Source organism: Oncorhynchus keta, chromosome 10, assembly GCF_023373465.1.
Source record: "Oncorhynchus keta strain PuntledgeMale-10-30-2019 chromosome 10, Oket_V2, whole genome shotgun sequence".
Taxonomy (NCBI): domain Eukaryota; kingdom Metazoa; phylum Chordata; class Actinopteri; order Salmoniformes; family Salmonidae; genus Oncorhynchus; species Oncorhynchus keta.
Window position 1 is genome coordinate 77,593,785 of NC_068430.1, and position 17,756 is coordinate 77,611,540.

General features: G+C 42.6%; 1 protein-coding gene and 2 long non-coding RNA genes across 3 annotated transcripts in view; 2 read left to right on the forward strand and 1 right to left on the reverse strand.

Annotated features, from left to right (window-relative positions):
• The window catches only part of LOC127931941 (B-cell receptor CD22-like), an 84,160-nt gene that overhangs the window by 5,694 nt on the left and 60,710 nt on the right, over positions 1–17,756 (forward strand). The gene's annotated exons all lie outside the window — the stretch shown is intronic.
• Positions 2,364–3,222, reverse strand: LOC127932433 (uncharacterized). Its single transcript, XR_008145285.1, has 3 exons — positions 2,941–3,222; positions 2,843–2,874; positions 2,364–2,810 (listed from the first exon to the last, which is right to left on the reverse strand). It is a non-coding gene; the product is annotated as an uncharacterized LOC127932433 (long non-coding RNA).
• LOC127932441 (uncharacterized) lies at positions 4,950–6,724 on the forward strand. The gene is made up of 2 exons (XR_008145302.1): positions 4,950–5,177; positions 5,404–6,724. It is a non-coding gene; the product is annotated as an uncharacterized LOC127932441 (long non-coding RNA).

Here is a 17,756-nt window from a genome sequence, read left to right on the forward strand (position 1 = left end):
CATTTCCACTCTTCTTGCTGTCTGTCACCAGGTCTATATATATATTGTCTGTTCTCTCTCTCCATCAGGGAGACTCTAGTCCAGTGTATGACAACATCTCAGGCATGGCCTTCACCCCTACTGCAGCACAGACAGCGGCCAACGTCGACCAAGATGACATTCACTACGCCAGTGTCCACGTCTCTCACTCCAAAAACCAGGAAGTGCCTCTGTACTCCACCGTCCAACTGCTTCAACCCCAGGAAGAAGATGAGGATGTCCAGTACGCTGCTGTGAATTTCAACCTCCCCAGTGCTGCCACCTGGTGAGCATATTCTGCCATTACAACAACATAGACTTCTATTTTGAACATGTGAACACACAGACAGCATCAAGGCCATTCATATGCTGCTGCTTATTGGAGGAGAGGACAATGATGTCATTAAAAAAAGCAAAACATTTGACCCCTAGTGACCCCTCATTGCTCCCTGATAACTCCCTTCATCACTATCTGAGGGTTGAAGGAGAAATCTTCATGTCAAGTGACATTTCATTGAACTCTATGGTGAACTCTAGGGGCATACTATGGTGTGACAGTGAACATTTTGAAAAGTCGCAGTTTTAATGTCTAAAAGGTTCCAGTAGTATTCTTCAGGCCAAATGGCATTTCCTGAAACTACAAACTCAACAATTTACATCTCAAGACATTTACTATGGCATGTCTATAATGAAGGAGTGATGTGATGTGATGATGGTTTTGAGTAACTGCTCTGCTTGCATTCCAAATGGCACCCTATTCCCTATTTGGTTCACAACTGGTCTAAAGTAGTGCATGCAAAAAGGGGGTAGGGTGCCACTTGGGACTCAATTTCAGTTTAACGTCTGTTTCTTTCTCCAGGTCCACGGTGGAACAAGCAGCTGAGGAGGATCCCTCTGTTCTCTACAGTACAGTCAACAAACCCAGAACCAAGAAGACCCAAACACAACAAACCCAGAACCAAGAAGACCTGAACACAACAAACCCAGAACCAAGAAGACCTGAACACAACAAACCCAGAACCAAGAGGACCTGAACACAACAAACCCAGAACCAAGAAGACCTGAACACAACAAACCCAGAACCAAGAACTGAAAACAACCTACCCAGAACCAAGAACTGAAAACAACAAACCCACAACCAAGAACTGAAAACAACAAACCCAGAACCAAGAACTGAAAACAACAAACCCACAACCAAGAAGACCTGACAAATCCAGAACCAAGAACTGAAAACAACCTACCCAGAACCAAGAACTGAAAACAACAAACCCAGAACCAAGAACTGAAAACAACAAACCCAGAACCAAGAACTGAAAACAACAAACCCACAACCAAGAAGACCTGACAAACCCAGAACCAAGAACTGAAAATAACAAACCCAGAACCAAGAAGACCTGACAAACCCAGAACCAAGAACTGAAGACAACAAACCCAGAACCAAGAACTGAAAACAACCTACCCAGAACCAAGAACTGAAAACAACAAACCCAGAACCAAGAACTGAAAACAACAAACTCAGAACCAAGAACTGAAAACAACAAACTCAGAACCAAGAAGACCTTGTATATCTGGACCCGTATATTATAACTAAGTGGTATAATTAAGCAATAAGGTCAGAGGGGGTGTGGTGTATTGGCCAATATACTGTACCACGGCTAAGGACTGTTGTTCTGCACAACGCAGAGTGCCTTGATGCAGCCCTTAGCCGTGGTATATTGACCATATATACTACAAGCCCGAGGGCCTTATTGCTATTTTAAACTGGTTACCAACATAAATAGAAAGTAAACAAATATTTTTGTGTCATACCAGTGTTCTATTGTCTGATATACTGTATGTGAAATTAAATGCTTATTCAGCCAATCAGCATCCAGGACCTTAACTACCTGGTTTATAATAGTATCTAGTAATATACAGTGCATTCAGAAAGTATTCAGACCCCTTGACTTGTTCCACATTTTGTTATGTTACAGCCTTATTCTAAAATTGAATAAATTGTTTTTTTCCCCTCATCAATCTACACACAATACCCCATAATGACAAAGCAAAAACAGGTATTTAGAAAGGTTTGCAAATGGATTAAAAATGCAAATGGATTAAAAATACAAAATGGAAGTATCACATTACGTAAGTATACAGACCCTTTACTCAGTACTTTGTTAAAGCACCATTGGCAGCGAGTCTTTCTTGGGTATCACGCTATCAGCTTAAACATTTTTTAGTACATTTGGTTGTCTGTTCCCCAAATAAATTTTATTAGTTTCTATACACTTTATATAGAGTTTGATAGATTTAAAAATATATATTTGTTTAAATGTTTTTATGACAGATTTATATCACAATTTTGCCTCAAAATTCAGGAAATGAATCTGTTTGATGCAATGTTTCTTATTACTTTTATCACAACATTACTAATGTGTGAAGTGTAAACAAATCATAAAAATGCTGCTGTAATTCAGCGGCAACGCACCATATAGTTCACAATCCACTTTGTCCAGAGCAGCTGTGTGATGCACAAAAATGCCAGTTTATGGAAGTCACTTCACTTGATTGTCAGAGGTAACAGAGTTACCTTCTAGCTGGCTAGCTTTATCACTGAACAACGTCTGCTTCATGTACAACTCTTAATAACACAGTATCTTTACATGGTTGGTTTATTCTGTATCAATTTTTTTATATTTTCAAATGTTATTTGACATTTTATTTTGTGTATTTTCATTTGTATCTTTATCTGCTGCCATCTTTTGTTTGAATCCTCCCCGGATTCCGCCCACTTCTTCCCCGAAGTAGACCTGACTCCGCCCACTTCTTCCCCGAAGTAGACCTGACTCCGCCCACGTATTCCCCGAAGTAGACCTGACTCCGCCCACTTCTTCCCCGAAGTAGACCTGACTCCGCCGACACGTATTCCCTGAAGTAGACCTGACTCCGCCCATTTCTTCCCCGAAGTAGACCTGACTCCGCCCACGTAGTCCCCGAAGTAGACCTGACTCCGCCCATTTCTTCCCCGAAGTAGACCTGACTCCGCCCACGTATTCCCTGAAGTAGACCTGACTCCGCCCATTTCTTCCCCGAAGTAGACCTGACTCCGCCCACTACTCCCCCGAAGTAGACCTTGTGAGCATCGTAGATTTGCATGTTTCGCTCTCTGATCGGATTGTCTGAATTCACTAGTTGAGTGTCAATCACAGAATAAAAAAAACATTGATGAAAATACATTTTGAGAATATGTGAATCCCTCGTCCGTTTCCCTGACTCATGGCAAAGACATAGAATGTGTAAAGGGCAAAGATTTCAGCTTTGCCTGTTCCACTGATATGGATTCAGCTAACAAATATTCACACCAGTCTCATACTTTTAAATCCATGACGGGAAGAGTGAACTTGCACACTTGGGAAAGGGTTGGGAATCGGGACCTCAGTCTCAGGCACCTTATTACCAGTTTGATATTTTGTTATTGATCCAAGTGGATGAGGACATGATTGGGACATATGAAGAGAGAGTGGAGGCTGCAGTAATGTTGAGATGCCAGTAGGGGGAGCTCTAGTCTAGAACACTGGAACCTTCAGTAGCACTGTGATGGAGATGATGAGGAGTGATGGGTCACATCTTGTGAGGAAACACATTCAGAAACCATATAGAACAGTCAACACTTTGTTGTGGATCTGTATTTAAAGAAAATACTATGTTGAAAATGGGCTGCATTTAGCCCCTTTAAAACATGTAGGCCCACTCCTCAAATGAAGAAATGTAAATAGCTATGCAGTCTTTAGCAGTACATCCAGTACATCCCTTTCTGACATGCTGTTGATGCATGTGATTGTCTTAAATCCCTGACTAGGCTACTTTCACAATGTGTCAGTCACTAAAATCACACTTCTTGTTTCTATGCACAGCTACGACGGTAAGTTGACTCACTGTACAAGACCACCCCCCCTTCACTCTGTAAGTACGGTTGACGAGATCATTAGATGTATATATATATATATATACATATATATGTACTGTATCATTTGACTTTTAATTACATTTTTGACACTTTGTGAATATGGACCCTGGACTGTTTTAATGTATCAGGTGGAGTTATTCACCAGCTATAGAGTGAGTTGTTGTTTAAGTTTCTAAGACTGCAGGGTGGGAGATGCAACAATGTCCTTGAGAACAGCAGGAAGTGTGTTGGGGTCTTTGTCTGGTCTGTAGCAGGTCTGGTCTCATTCATAATGTTTTAGTAATGTTATCTTAATGTTATTCTGTGTGTTCAGTGACATCGTCTGTTAGGGGCTTCTTCTTTTCTGGAATAGTTGTCTTTTACACCTCACTGAGTAACACTTAGGTCCTTTCTGTGGTTTCCATTCACACTCAGCAAGTAGAGTACGGCAACAAAGTGTGGACAAATGCTGTTAGTGTGAGGAAATGGGTCTGTCATGTATAATCACTATCATGTGTGATTGTGTTTCAGTGTTAATGGGTCAGGATGGCTGGAGTGTGAAGTACATCACTCAGAGTATCTGTACCTTGAAGGGGTTAACAGTAGAGATGTCCTGCTCTTACACATATCCCAGTGGTACAGTCACTACAACCTGTTTCACTAGAAATGATGCTGAGGGGAATCCTGTGACTCTGAGTGATGAACCAGACTACACAGGTCATGTGACATACTGTAGCAACAAGAAGAATGGCCACACCCTGACAATCAGATCTGAGAGAGTGTGACTCAGCTATGTACAAGTTCAGATTTATAACAGATCAGACCGTAAGGAAATATAGTGGTGATCCTGGAGTCACTCTGACTGTCACAGGTACAGTTACATTCTATATAGTTAAACTGATGAATTCCATTTAGTACAGGAAAATTGTCTTGGTTTGTATTTATGTCTGTAAAACATAGGATTTCTTCCATCTGTGAATTAGAGTGAATACTAAGTGATAAAGGGATTTACAGTGATATAGTTTCTTAGTCACTTTATTTGGATAGTCTGGATAGATGCTCTACAGTGGTCATGATATCAACACACTTCCTGTTGATAAGTTACTGCTTTTTCTTTACTCTTTCTACTATTTTCCCTGTACCTTGACACAGCTCTCTCTCCACAGAGTGTCCATCCTGACCCTAACTGGGACACACACACCACTGAAAATGAGGATCAGACACTCTGGCTGTAAGTATGTTATAACATATTCATTAATGTGTTTATTTTGTATATAGTATTTGTGTTTGTTTGTGTGAGTGGGTAAGTGGGTGAGTGAGAGAAAGACAGACACAGAGGAGAGAGATGAACACAGAAAGTAGAAGTGAGAGAGAATACTATAGAGCAGTGTGTAAAGTGCTCATACTGTGTTTCCTTTGTCGCTGTCTCTCTCTCTGAGTGTGAAAATCTCCCACAGTGACACGTTCACATCTCTTCAGAGAGACGCTCAGCACTCCGTGTATCAGACCATCCAGGGAAGAGAACCACCACGGAACCTGGAGGGAAGAGAACCACCACAGAACCTAGAGGGAAGAGAACCACCACAGAACCTGGAGCGAAGAGAACCACCACAGAACCTGGAGCGAAGAGAACCACCACAGAACCTGGACTGAAGAGAACCACCACAGAACCTGGACTGAAGAACTATGGCCCCAAATCAAAGCCAGTCCTTACACCTCTATTCTCTTGCTAATATATTGTTATAATATCTTGAAGTTTCACCCAAATGACAAAATGACACATTGGTTTCCCTTCCCTTTTATCAGTCTATGAACATGGTGTGACATCAGTCCCTGCTTTGGTTTAGTTTCCCCTGACACTGTTTCCACTTGCTAACGTTTTAGCATTCGTGGCACAAATCCCATTCAAGTAATGTGACTGTTAAGAGGCATTTCTCGCACATAATTTTAAAATCAATCAAAATATATTTTTTAAATGCGTTGTGAAGCTCAACAAAGTCACTTCCAGATGATTTGAACATGATGAGAGAATGTTAATATGTGAAATATTAATATCAGTCCTGTGACTTGAATGGGATTTTTGTAAATGTGGGAGTGTTCGACTTTGCACCCGACTTTATAGGCAAGTCGAGATCTACAAATCACCTTGAATGATGAATAACTACTCAATATTATTTATAGATCATTCAGTCAGTCACAATGTACCCATGATACATCAGTTTTGATGCTCTCGAACACTGTCTGTGTGACTACTGATGTCATGTTTTGTCATATATTGTCTTGTCCTTGTGCTTTCCCTTCTGTTCGTTTCCCCCTGCTGGTCTTATTAGGTTCGTTCCCCTTTTCTATCCCTCTCTCTCCCCCTCCCTCTCTCTCTTCTCTCTATCGTTCCGTTCCTGCTCCCAGCTGTTCCTCATTCTCCTAACTCACTCATTTACTCTTTTCACACCTGTCCCCTATTTTGCCCTCTGATTAGAGCCCTATTTCTCCCCTTGTTTTCCGCTTCTGTCCTTGTCGGATCCTTGTATGATGTTCGCTGTGCTGTGTCCTTGTCTCGCCCTGTCGTGTTTTGTCTCCTTCAGATGCTGCGTGTGAGCAGGTGTCTTAGTCTGCTACGGTCGGTGCCTTCCCGATGCAACCTGCAGTCAATGGTCGAGTCTCCAGTCTGTCCTCGTTACTACGAGTGGATTTAAGTTTTTTCCTGTTTTGTTTTCTTCTTGATTTTTCCAGGATTATTACTTTTGTCATATACTGGAATAAAGACTCTGTTTTCGTTAAGTCGCTTTTGGGTCCTCATTCACCAGCTTAACAACTGAAGGAAGCCCTCTCTGCATAAGCTTCTTGGTCCCTGACATAGAGTTGGGTAGAAGGTACATCTTGACATCTTTGTCATGATGTCTTCTGTGACTGAGTGAGCAGCACCATTGAGGGCTATTTCCATATTCAAGTTTTTAATATCTTCAACTTCCATACGTTTAATAACAGTCGGTATACCAACTGAAATGGTGTATTCAATGGCTTAGCCATGCTAAAACAGGCTTTGAAGCAAGTACGCCCTCTACTCAACTCTATTGTCCCTGACTGGTTCAATGTTGTGTCAACCACAGACTTCAAACCTCACACTCAGTGTCTATTTATATAGACTTCCAGTAAGTTAACTTGCAACACATCTCAACTCTAAGTCTGCTTGACTATATCTTAAAATATGTTTATTTTATTATTTGTTTGTTTCCATGAACTTCTGTATCCTGTTATGTGCATGGCGATGCTATTGTAATGTATGTTTTGTTTTTCTGTTATGTACAGTATACTCTGTAGATGTATTTCTGCGTAGTAATCTGATACAGTATTGTACATGGGGTTACACATATAATATTTTTGTATGGTATTTTAAGGACTCTCAAAGCAAGAGATTGTTGTGGAGACTTGTTTGAAAATGACCTAAAGTATGCTTCGTAAGAGCTTTAGGAGTAATATTAACATGAGACAGTGATGGTTGGATGTGTATAGGAGTAGTATTAACATGAGACACAGTGATGGTGGGTTGTGTTTAGGAGTAGTATTAACATGAGACAGTGATGGTGGGTTGTGTTTAGGAGTAGTATTAACATGAGACACAGTGATGGTGGGTTGTGTTTAGGAGTAGTATTAACATGAGACACAGTGATGGTGGGTTGTGTTTAGGAGTAGTATTAACATGAGACACAGTGATGGAGGGTTGTGTTTAGGAGTAGTATTAACATGAGACAGTGATGGAGGGTTGTGTTTAGGAGTAGTATTAACATGAGACAGTGATGGTGGGTTGTGTTTAGGAGTAGTATTAACATGAGACAGTGATGGAGGGTTGTGTTTAGGAGTAGTATTAACATGAGACACAGTGATGGAGGGTTGTGTTTAGGAGTAGTATTAACATGAGACAGTGATGGTGGGTTGTGTTTAGGAGTAGTATTAACATGAGACACAGTGATGGTGGGTTGTGTTTAGGAGTAGTATTAACATGAGACACAGTGATGGTGGGTTGTGTTTAGGAGTAGTATTAACATGAGACAGTGATGGTGGGTTGTGTTTAGGAGTAGTATTAACATGAGACAGTGATGGTGGGTTGTGTTTAGGAGTAGTATTAACATGAGACAGTGATGGTGGGTTGTGTTTAGGAGTAGTATTAACATGAGACAGTGATGGTGGGTTGTGTATAGGAGTAGTATTAACATGAGACAGTGATGGTGGGTTGTGTATAGGAGTAGTATTAACATGAGACAGTGATGGAGGGTTGTGTTTAGGAGTAATATTAACATGAGACACAGTGATGGTGGGTTGTGTTTAGGAGTAGTATTAACATGAGACATAGTGATGGTGGGTTGTGTTTAGGAGTAATATTAACATGAGACACAGTGATGGTGGGTTGTGTTTAGGAGTAATATTAACATGAGACACAGTGATGGTGGGTTGTGTTTAGGAGTAGTATTAACATGAGACAGTGATGGTGGGTTGTGTATAGGAGTAGTATTAACATGAGACACAGTGATGGTGGGTTGTGTTTAGGAGTAGTATTAACATGAGACAGTGATGGTGGGTTGTGTTTAGGAGTAGTATTAACATGAGACAGTGATGGTGGGTTGTGTATAGGAGTAGTATTAACATGAGACACAGTGATGGTGGGTTGTGTTTAGGAGTAGTATTAACATGAGACACAGTGATGGTGGGTTGTGTTTAGTAGTATAAAGTATTTTGTTGGTTTAAATGCAGACACTCAGTATCACTTCCCTCTTCTCCTTTCCTGTCTGTCCTCTGACAGACATCCTGAGTCATATCAGAAATCTGTATATACACATTAGACTTTACAGAACATGTTCCTCTGTAGCTCAGTTGGTAGAACATGGCACCTGCAACGTTATGGGTTTGGTTCCCAGGACCACCCATAGGTGCTCTAGTCTAGAACACTGAACCTTCAGTACCACTTTGATGCAGCTGATGAGGAGTGATGGTCATGGGTGTGTAAATTGAATGGGTTCTAATTGAATAACATCATGGAACTTTGACCTGGTTACAGAACTCAGAAGGGCAAGGTAGGTCATTAAAATGTTAATGTTATAAATAGTTTAGTCAACACATTGTTTACATGGTTCTGTATGTAGTATAAAAGACCACAGTGAAAATTGACACATTTTAAATCAAATTAATATATGCCCAGACTTGTCTTTTACACAATTTCTGTTCTATTACAGTAACAGCCCTTTTCTGGCGTGTTGGTCTGGTTGTCGTGGATGTTAATGTCTTTACTAAACAGGAAGGACAGTTCTGCATCCACTACTTGTGTTCTGACTGCTTTTATAAGGTTTCAACACTTACTACTTGTTTTCACTCACTACCAGACAGTTGACTCACTGTACAAGACCTCTCCTCTTCACTCTTCACTCCACTCTTACTTCTTGTTTTCACTCACTACCAGACAGTTGACTCACTGTACAAGACCTCTCCTCTTCACTTCACTCTGGAACTACTCTGGACAATATCTTGAAATATAGTTTTTGGTTATTTGTTTTTAGTCATAAGTCAAAGTCAAATACTTGAGGGTAATGAGTGAGTGAGTGAGTGAGTGAGTGAGTGAGTGAGTGTGAGTGTGTGAGAGAGAGAGAGAGAGAGAGAGAGAGAGAGAGAGAGAGAGAGAGAGAGAGAGAGAGAGAGAGAGAGAGAGAGAGAGAGAGAGAGAGAGAGAGAGAGAGAGAGAGAGAGAGAGACTTGCTGTTTAGTCTCACAGTGTGTGTGTGTGTGTGTGTGTGTGTGCGTGTCTGTGTGCGTGTGCGTGTGTGTTGTCATTGAACCTGGTGGTCAGTCTTTAGGCGGCTGTACAGCTTGACGGACTGTAGAACACAACACAATATGAGCCTGGTTCATTTTCAGTAATGAGGCCCTGTACCCCATTTACAGTTTATACTTCAATGTATCAGGTGGAGTTATTCACCAGCTATAGAGTGAGTTGTTGTTTATGTTTCTAAGACTGCAGGCTGAGAGATGCAACAATGTCCTTGAGAACAGCAGGAAGTGTGTTGGTGGTCTTTCTCTGGTCTGTGACAGGTATGATCTCATTCATAAGTTATATGTTCGTCAATCTACAGACATGTGTATTACATTTGCTTGTGTTCTGTTAGGCATCTCCACTTCACTTTAAATAGTTATGTTTCACACCTCACTGAGTGATGATTATCTGTGGTTTCCAATATGGCAACAAAGTGTGGACAAACCCATAACAAAGTGTGAGCCAGAATACCTTGCTCTAATTCTGATACCATTGTGATGTCTAACTGTGTTTCAGTGGTACTGGGTCAGGATGGCTGGAGTGTTACATACACCACTCAGAGTATCTGTACCTTGAAGGGGTCAACAGTGGATCTGTTCTGCTCTTACACATATCCCAGTGGTCATAAAGTCACAACAACCTTCTGGTTCACTGCATGGGGGACTGGTGTAGAACCTGAAGATCTAGGTCAGAACCCAGAGTACGCAGGTCGCCTGGAGTATCATGGAGATAAGAAGAATGGTCACACACTGAAAATCACAGACCTGAGAGAGAGAGACTCAGCTGAGTACAAATTCAGATTATTAACAGATAAGGAGGGAGGGAAATATACTGGAAGTCCTGGAGTCACTCTGTCTGTCACAGGTACAGTTACATTCAATATAGTTAAACTGTTGAATTCCATTTAGTTCAGGAAAATTGTCTTGGTTTGTATTTATGTCTGTATAACATAGGATTTCTTCCATCTTTGTATTAGAGTGATAAGTCAGTGATAAAGGGATTTACAGTGATATTGTTTTGTCTCCAGGTCTTCAGGTGAAGGTGACTGGTGGACATCAGGATAAGACACTGACCTGTAGCACCACCTGTACTCTGACTGACAACCCCACCTACATCTGGTACAAGAACGGACAACATCTAGATGAGAGCACCTCCCCCCAGTACAAAGACCCAGTCTCCAGTAACTATGATGACAGTTATTCCTGTGCTGTAAAAGGCCATGAGGACCTCCACTCTCCTGCGGTGTGTGAGTGTTAATTTAATACATTATACTGTGTGTTGGTTTCACTATGAGAACTTGAGAACTTTGAGCATTACTAGAAAGAACTGAGAACACAATCCAATTGACCTCTTGTTATGTCACTGTGTTTCAGGTGTTCAGGGTCAGAGGTGCAGCAGAGTGACTTACACCAAGAGGAGAATCTGTGTCTTGAAGGGGTCAACAGTGGACATATCCTGTACTTATGTTGGTCATTATTCCACCACATCATCATTCTGGTTTAGAAGTGATAAATCGACACTTGAAGACCTAACCACTGACCCAGGGTATGCAGGTCGTGTGGAATACACTGGAACATACAGAGGTCCCTTCACCCTGAGAAATTCAGATCTGAGAGAGGAGGACTCAGCTGAGTATCGCTTCACTTTTAAAACAGACAACTTTGACTGGGGTCATAGTTTCCCAGGAACAACTCTGTCTGTCACAGGTAATACTGCCCTGTATGATACAACTATAAATCATAATGAATTACAGGATAAATATATGAACCATCCTGTTAACACAGAGGTGTATGTGGTTTTATACATATTGTTTCAGGTCTGCAGGTGAAGGTGACTCCTGCTGCAGAGGGACAGAAGACACTGACATGTATCACCACTTGTACTCTGACTGACAACCCCACCTACATCTGGTACAAGAACGGACAACATCTAGATGAGAGCACCTCCCCCAGTACAAATACTCAGTCTCCAATGACTATGTAGACAGTTACTCCTGTGCTGTAAAAGGCCATGAGGATCTCCACTCTCCTGCAGTTTGTGAGTGTTTATTTATTAAGGGACAGATTAAAATTGACTGGGGGACGGGACAGGACTGGTCTTCAAAGTTTAAAATATTTTCACATGACCACAAATAAGAATAATTGTAGCGACCTGCATTTATAAACGTGAATTCCGACTTTGCCACTCCAGCCTGCTTTTGTGGCCTGATCGATGCCACGCAGGGCTACGGGCCAGAAGTTTGAGGGTTCCCAACCACCACAGACAAGCTCATCCTGCCTGTTCTATTACACTGCAATCATATAAAAAATATATGCAACACATTTTCCACCAACAGGTTTCTGTGCCAATGCAGCAGACAACCAATAAACAAAGCAAACTGACTTCAGGCACTTCAATGTCATGGTTTGTGTTTTCAAATAGACAATGTAAATCTGGACAAACAGAGAATACATCCCTCCCTACCTTGTAGTCTTACTCAGTATTGAAGGCTGGACAAACAGAGAACACATCCCTCCCTACCTTGTAGTCTTACCCAGTATTGAAGGCTGGACAAACAGAGAATACATCCCTCCCTGCCTTGTAGTCTTACCCAGTATTAAAGGCTGAACAAACAGAGAATACATCCCTCCCTACCTTGTAGTCTTACCCAGTATTGAAGGCTGGACAAACAGAGAATACATCCCTCCCTACCTTGTAGTCTTACCCAGTATTAAAGGCTGGACAAACAGAGAATACATCCCTCCCTACCTTGTAGTCTTACCCAGTATTGAAGGCCTGACAAACAGAGAATACATCCCTCCCTACCTTGTAGTCTTACCCAGTATTGAAGGCCTGACAAACAGAGAATACATCCCTCCCTACCTTGTAGTCTTACCCAGTATTGAAGGCCTGACAAACAGAGAACACATCCCTCCCTACCTTGTAGTCTTACCCAGTATTGAAGGCTGGACAAACAGAGAATACATCCCTCCCTACCTTGTAGTCTTACCCAGTATTGAAGGCTGGACAAACAGAGAATACATCCCTCCCTACCTTGTAGTCTTACCCAGTATTGAAGGCTGGACAAACAGAGAATACATCCTCCCTACCTTGTAGTCTTACCCAGTATTGAAGGCCTGACAAACAGAGAACACATCCCTCCCTACCTTGTAGTCTTACCCAGTATTGAAGGCTGGACAAACAGAGAATACATCCCTCCCTACCTTGTAGTCTTACCCAGTATTGAAGGCTGGACAAACAGAGAATACATCCCTCCCTACCTTGTAGTCTTACCCAGTATTGAAGGCTGGACAAACAGAGAATACATCCCTCCCTACCTTGTAGTCTTACCCAGTATTGAAGGCTGGACAAACAGAGAATACATCCCTCCCTACCTTGTAGTCTTACCCAGTATTGAAGGCTGGACAAACAGAGAATACATCCCTCCCTACCTTGTAGTCTTACCCAGTATTGAAGGCTGGACAAACAGAGAATACATCCCTCCCTACCTTGTAGTCTTACCCAGTATTGAAGGCTGGACAAACAGAGAATACATCCCTCCCTACCTTGTAGTCTTACCCAGTATTGAAGGCTGGACAAACAGAGAATACATCCCTCCCTACCTCGTAGTCTTACCCAGTATTGAAGGCTGGACAAACAGAGAATACATCCCCCCTACCTTGTAGTCTTACCCAGTATTGAAGGCTGGACAAACAGAGAACACATCCCTCCCTACCTTGTAGTCTTACCCAGTATTGAAGGCTGGACAAACAGAGAACACATCCCTCCCTACCTTGTAGTCTTACCCAGTATTGAAGGCTGGACAAACAGAGAATACATCCCTCCCTACCTTGTAGTCTTACCCAGTATTGAAGGCTGGACAAACAGAGAATACATCCCTCCCTACCTTGTAGTCTTACCCAGTATTGAAGGCTGGACAAACAGAGAACACATCCCTCCCTACCTTGTAGTCTTACCCAGTATTGAAGGCCTGACAAACAGAGAATACATCCCTCCCTACCTTGTAGTCTTACCCAGTATTGAAGGCTGGACAAACAGAGAACACATCCCTCCCTACCTTGTAGTCTTACCCAGTATTGAAGGCTTGACAAACAGAGAATACATCCCTCCCTACCTTGTAGTCTTACCCAGTATTGAAGGCTTGACAAACAGAGAATACATCCCTCCCTACCTTGTAGTCTTACCCAGTATTAAAGGCTTGACTAACAGAGAACACATCCCTCCCTACCTTGTAGTCTTACCCAGTATTGAAGGCTGGACAAACAGAGAATACATCCCTCCCTACCTTGTAGTCTTACCCAGTATTGAAGGCTTGACAAACAGAGAATACATCCCTCCCTACCTTGTAGTCTTACCCAGTATTGAAGGCTGGACAAACAGAGAACACATCCCTCCCTACCTTGTAGTCTTACCCAGTATTGAAGGCTGGACAAACAGAGAATACATCCCTCCCTACCTTGTAGTCTTACCCAGTATTGAAGGCTGGACAAACAGAGAATACATCCCTCCCTACCTTGTAGTCTTACCCAGTATTGAAGGCTTGACAAACAGAGAATACATCCTCCCTACCTTGTAGTCTTACCCAGTATTGAAGGCCTGACAAACAGAGAATACATCCCTCCCTACCTTGTAGTCTTACCCAGTATTGAAGGCTGGACAAACAGAGAATACATCCCTCCCTACCTTGTAGTCTTACCCAGTATTGAAGGCCTGACAAACAGAGAATACATCCCTCCCTACCTTGTAGTCTTACCCAGTATTGAAGGCTGGACAAACAGAGAATACATCCCTCCCTACCTTGTAGTCTTACCCAGTATTGAAGGCTTGACAAACAGAGAATACATCCCTCCCTACCTTGTAGTCTTACCCAGTATTGAAGGCTGGACAAACAGAGAATACATCCCTCCCTACCTTGTAGTCTTACCCAGTATTGAAGGCTTGACAAACAGAGAATACATCCCTCCCTACCTTGTAGTCTTACCCAGTATTGAAGGCTGGACAAACAGAGAATGCATCCTCCCTACCTTGTAGTCTTACCCAGTATTGAAGGCTTGACAAACAGAGAATACATCCCTCCCTACCTTGTAGTCTTACCCAGTATTGAAGGCTGGACAAACAGAGAACACATCCTCCCTACCTTGTAGTCTTACCCAGTATTGAAGGCTGGACAAACAGAGAATACATCCCTCCCTACCTTGTAGTCTTACCCAGTATTGAAGGCCTGACAAACAGAGAATACATCCCTCCCTACCTTGTAGTCTTACCCAGTATTGAAGGCTGGACAAACAGAGAATACATCCCTCCCTACCTTGTAGTCTTACCCAGTATTGAAGGCTTGACAAACAGAGAATACATCCCTCCCTACCTTGTAGTCTTACCCAGTATTGAAGGCTGGACAAACAGAGAATACATCCCTCCCTACCTTGTAGTCTTACCCAGTATTGAAGGCCTGACAAACAGAGAATACATCCTCCCTACCTTGTAGTCTTACCCAGTATTGAAGGCTTGACAAACAGAGAATACATCCCTCCCTACCTTGTAGTCTTACCCAGTATTGAAGGCTGGACAAACAGAGAATACATCCCTCCCTACCTTGTAGTCTTACCCAGTATTGAAGGCTTGACAAACAGAGAATACATCCCTCCCTACCTTGTAGTCTTACCCAGTATTGAAGGCTGGACAAACAGAGAACACATCCTCCCTACCTTGTAGTCTTACCCAGTATTGAAGGCTGGACAAACAGAGAATACATCCCTCCCTACCTTGTAGTCTTACCCAGTATTGAAGGCTGGACAAACAGAGAATACATCCCTCCCTACCTTGTAGTCTTACCCAGTATTGAAGGCTTGACAAACAGAGAATACATCCCTCCCTACCTTGTAGTCTTACCCAGTATTGAAGGCTGGACAAACAGAGAATACATCCTCCCTACCTTGTAGTCTTACCCAGTATTGAAGGCTTGACAAACAGAGAATACATCCCTCCCTACCTTGTAGTCTTACCCAGTATTGAAGGCTGGACAAACAGAGAATACATCCCTCCCTACCTTGTAGTCTTACCCAGTATTGAAGGCCTGACAAACAGAGAATACATCCCTCCCTACCTTGTAGTCTTACCCAGTGTTGAAGGCTGGACAAACAGAGAATACATCCCTCCCTACCTTGTAGTCTTACCCAGTATTGAAGGCTTGACAAACAGAGAATACATCCCTCCCTACCTTGTAGTCTTACCCAGTATTGAAGGCTGGACAAACAGAGAATACATCCCTCCCTACCTTGTAGTCTTACCCAGTATTGAAGGCTTGACAAACAGAGAATACATCCTCCCTACCTTGTAGTCTTACCCAGTATTGAAGGCTGGACAAACAGAGAACACATCCCTCCCTACCTTGTAGTCTTACCCAGTATTGAAGGCTGGACAAACAGAGAATACATCCCTCCCTACCTTGTAGTCTTACCCAGTATTGAAGGCTTGACAAACAGAGAATACATCCCTCCCTACCTTGTAGTCTTACCCAGTATTGAAGGCTGGACAAACAGAGAATACATCCCTCCCTACCTTGTAGTCTTACCCAGTATTGAAGGCCTGACAAACAGAGAATACATCCCTCCCTACCTTGTAGTCTTACCCAGTATTGAAGGCCTGACAAACAGAGAATACATCCCTCCCTACCTTGTAGTCTTACCCAGTATTGAAGGCCTGACAAACAGAGAACACATCCCTCCCTACCTTGTAGTCTTACCCAGTATTGAAGGCTGGACAAACAGAGAATACATCCCTCCCTACCTTGTAGTCTTACCCAGTATTGAAGGCTGGACAAACAGAGAATACATCCCTCCCTACCTTGTAGTCTTACCCAGTATTGAAGGCTGGACAAACAGAGAATACATCCCTCCCTACCTTGTAGTCTTACCCAGTATTGAAGGCCTGACAAACAGAGAACACATCCCTCCCTACCTTGTAGTCTTACCCAGTATTGAAGGCTGGACAAACAGAGAATACATCCCTCCCTACCTTGTAGTCTTACCCAGTATTGAAGGCTGGACAAACAGAGAATACATCCCTCCCTACCTTGTAGTCTTACCCAGTATTGAAGGCTGGACAAACAGAGAATACATCCCTCCTTACCTTGTAGTCTTACCCAGTATTGAAGGCCTGACAAACAGAGAATACATCCTCCCTACCTTGTAGTCTTACCCAGTATTGAAGGCCTGACAAACAGAGAATACATCCCTCCCTACCTTGTAGTCTTACCCAGTATTGAAGGCCTGACAAACAGAGAACACATCCCTCCCTACCTTGTAGTCTTACCCAGTATTGAAGGCTGGACAAACAGAGAATACATCCCTCCCTACCTTGTAGTCTTACCCAGTATTGAAGGCTGGACAAACAGAGAATACATCCCTCCCTACCTTGTAGTCTTACCCAGTATTGAAGGCTGGACAAACAGAGAATACATCCCTCCCTACCTTGTAGTCTTACCCAGTATTGAAGGCCTGACAAACAGAGAACACATCCCTCCCTACCTTGTAGTCTTACCCAGTATTGAAGGCTGGACAAACAGAGAATACATCCCTCCCTACCTTGTAGTCTTACCCAGTATTGAAGGCTGGACAAACAGAGAATACATCCCTCCCTACCTTGTAGTCTTACCCAGTATTGAAGGCTGGACAAACAGAGAATACATCCCTCCCTACCTTGTAGTCTTACCCAGTATTGAAGGCTGGACAAACAGAGAATACATCCCTCCCTACCTTGTAGTCTTACCCAGTATTGAAGGCTGGACAAACAGAGAATACATCCCTCCCTACCTTGTAGTCTTACCCAGTATTGAAGGCTGGACAAACAGAGAATACATCCTCCCTACCTTGTAGTCTTACCCAGTATTGAAGGCTGGACAAACAGAGAATACATCCCTCCCTACCTTGTAGTCTTACCCAGTATTGAAGGCTGGACAAACAGAGAATACATCCCTCCCTACCTCGTAGTCTTACCCAGTATTGAAGGCTGGAC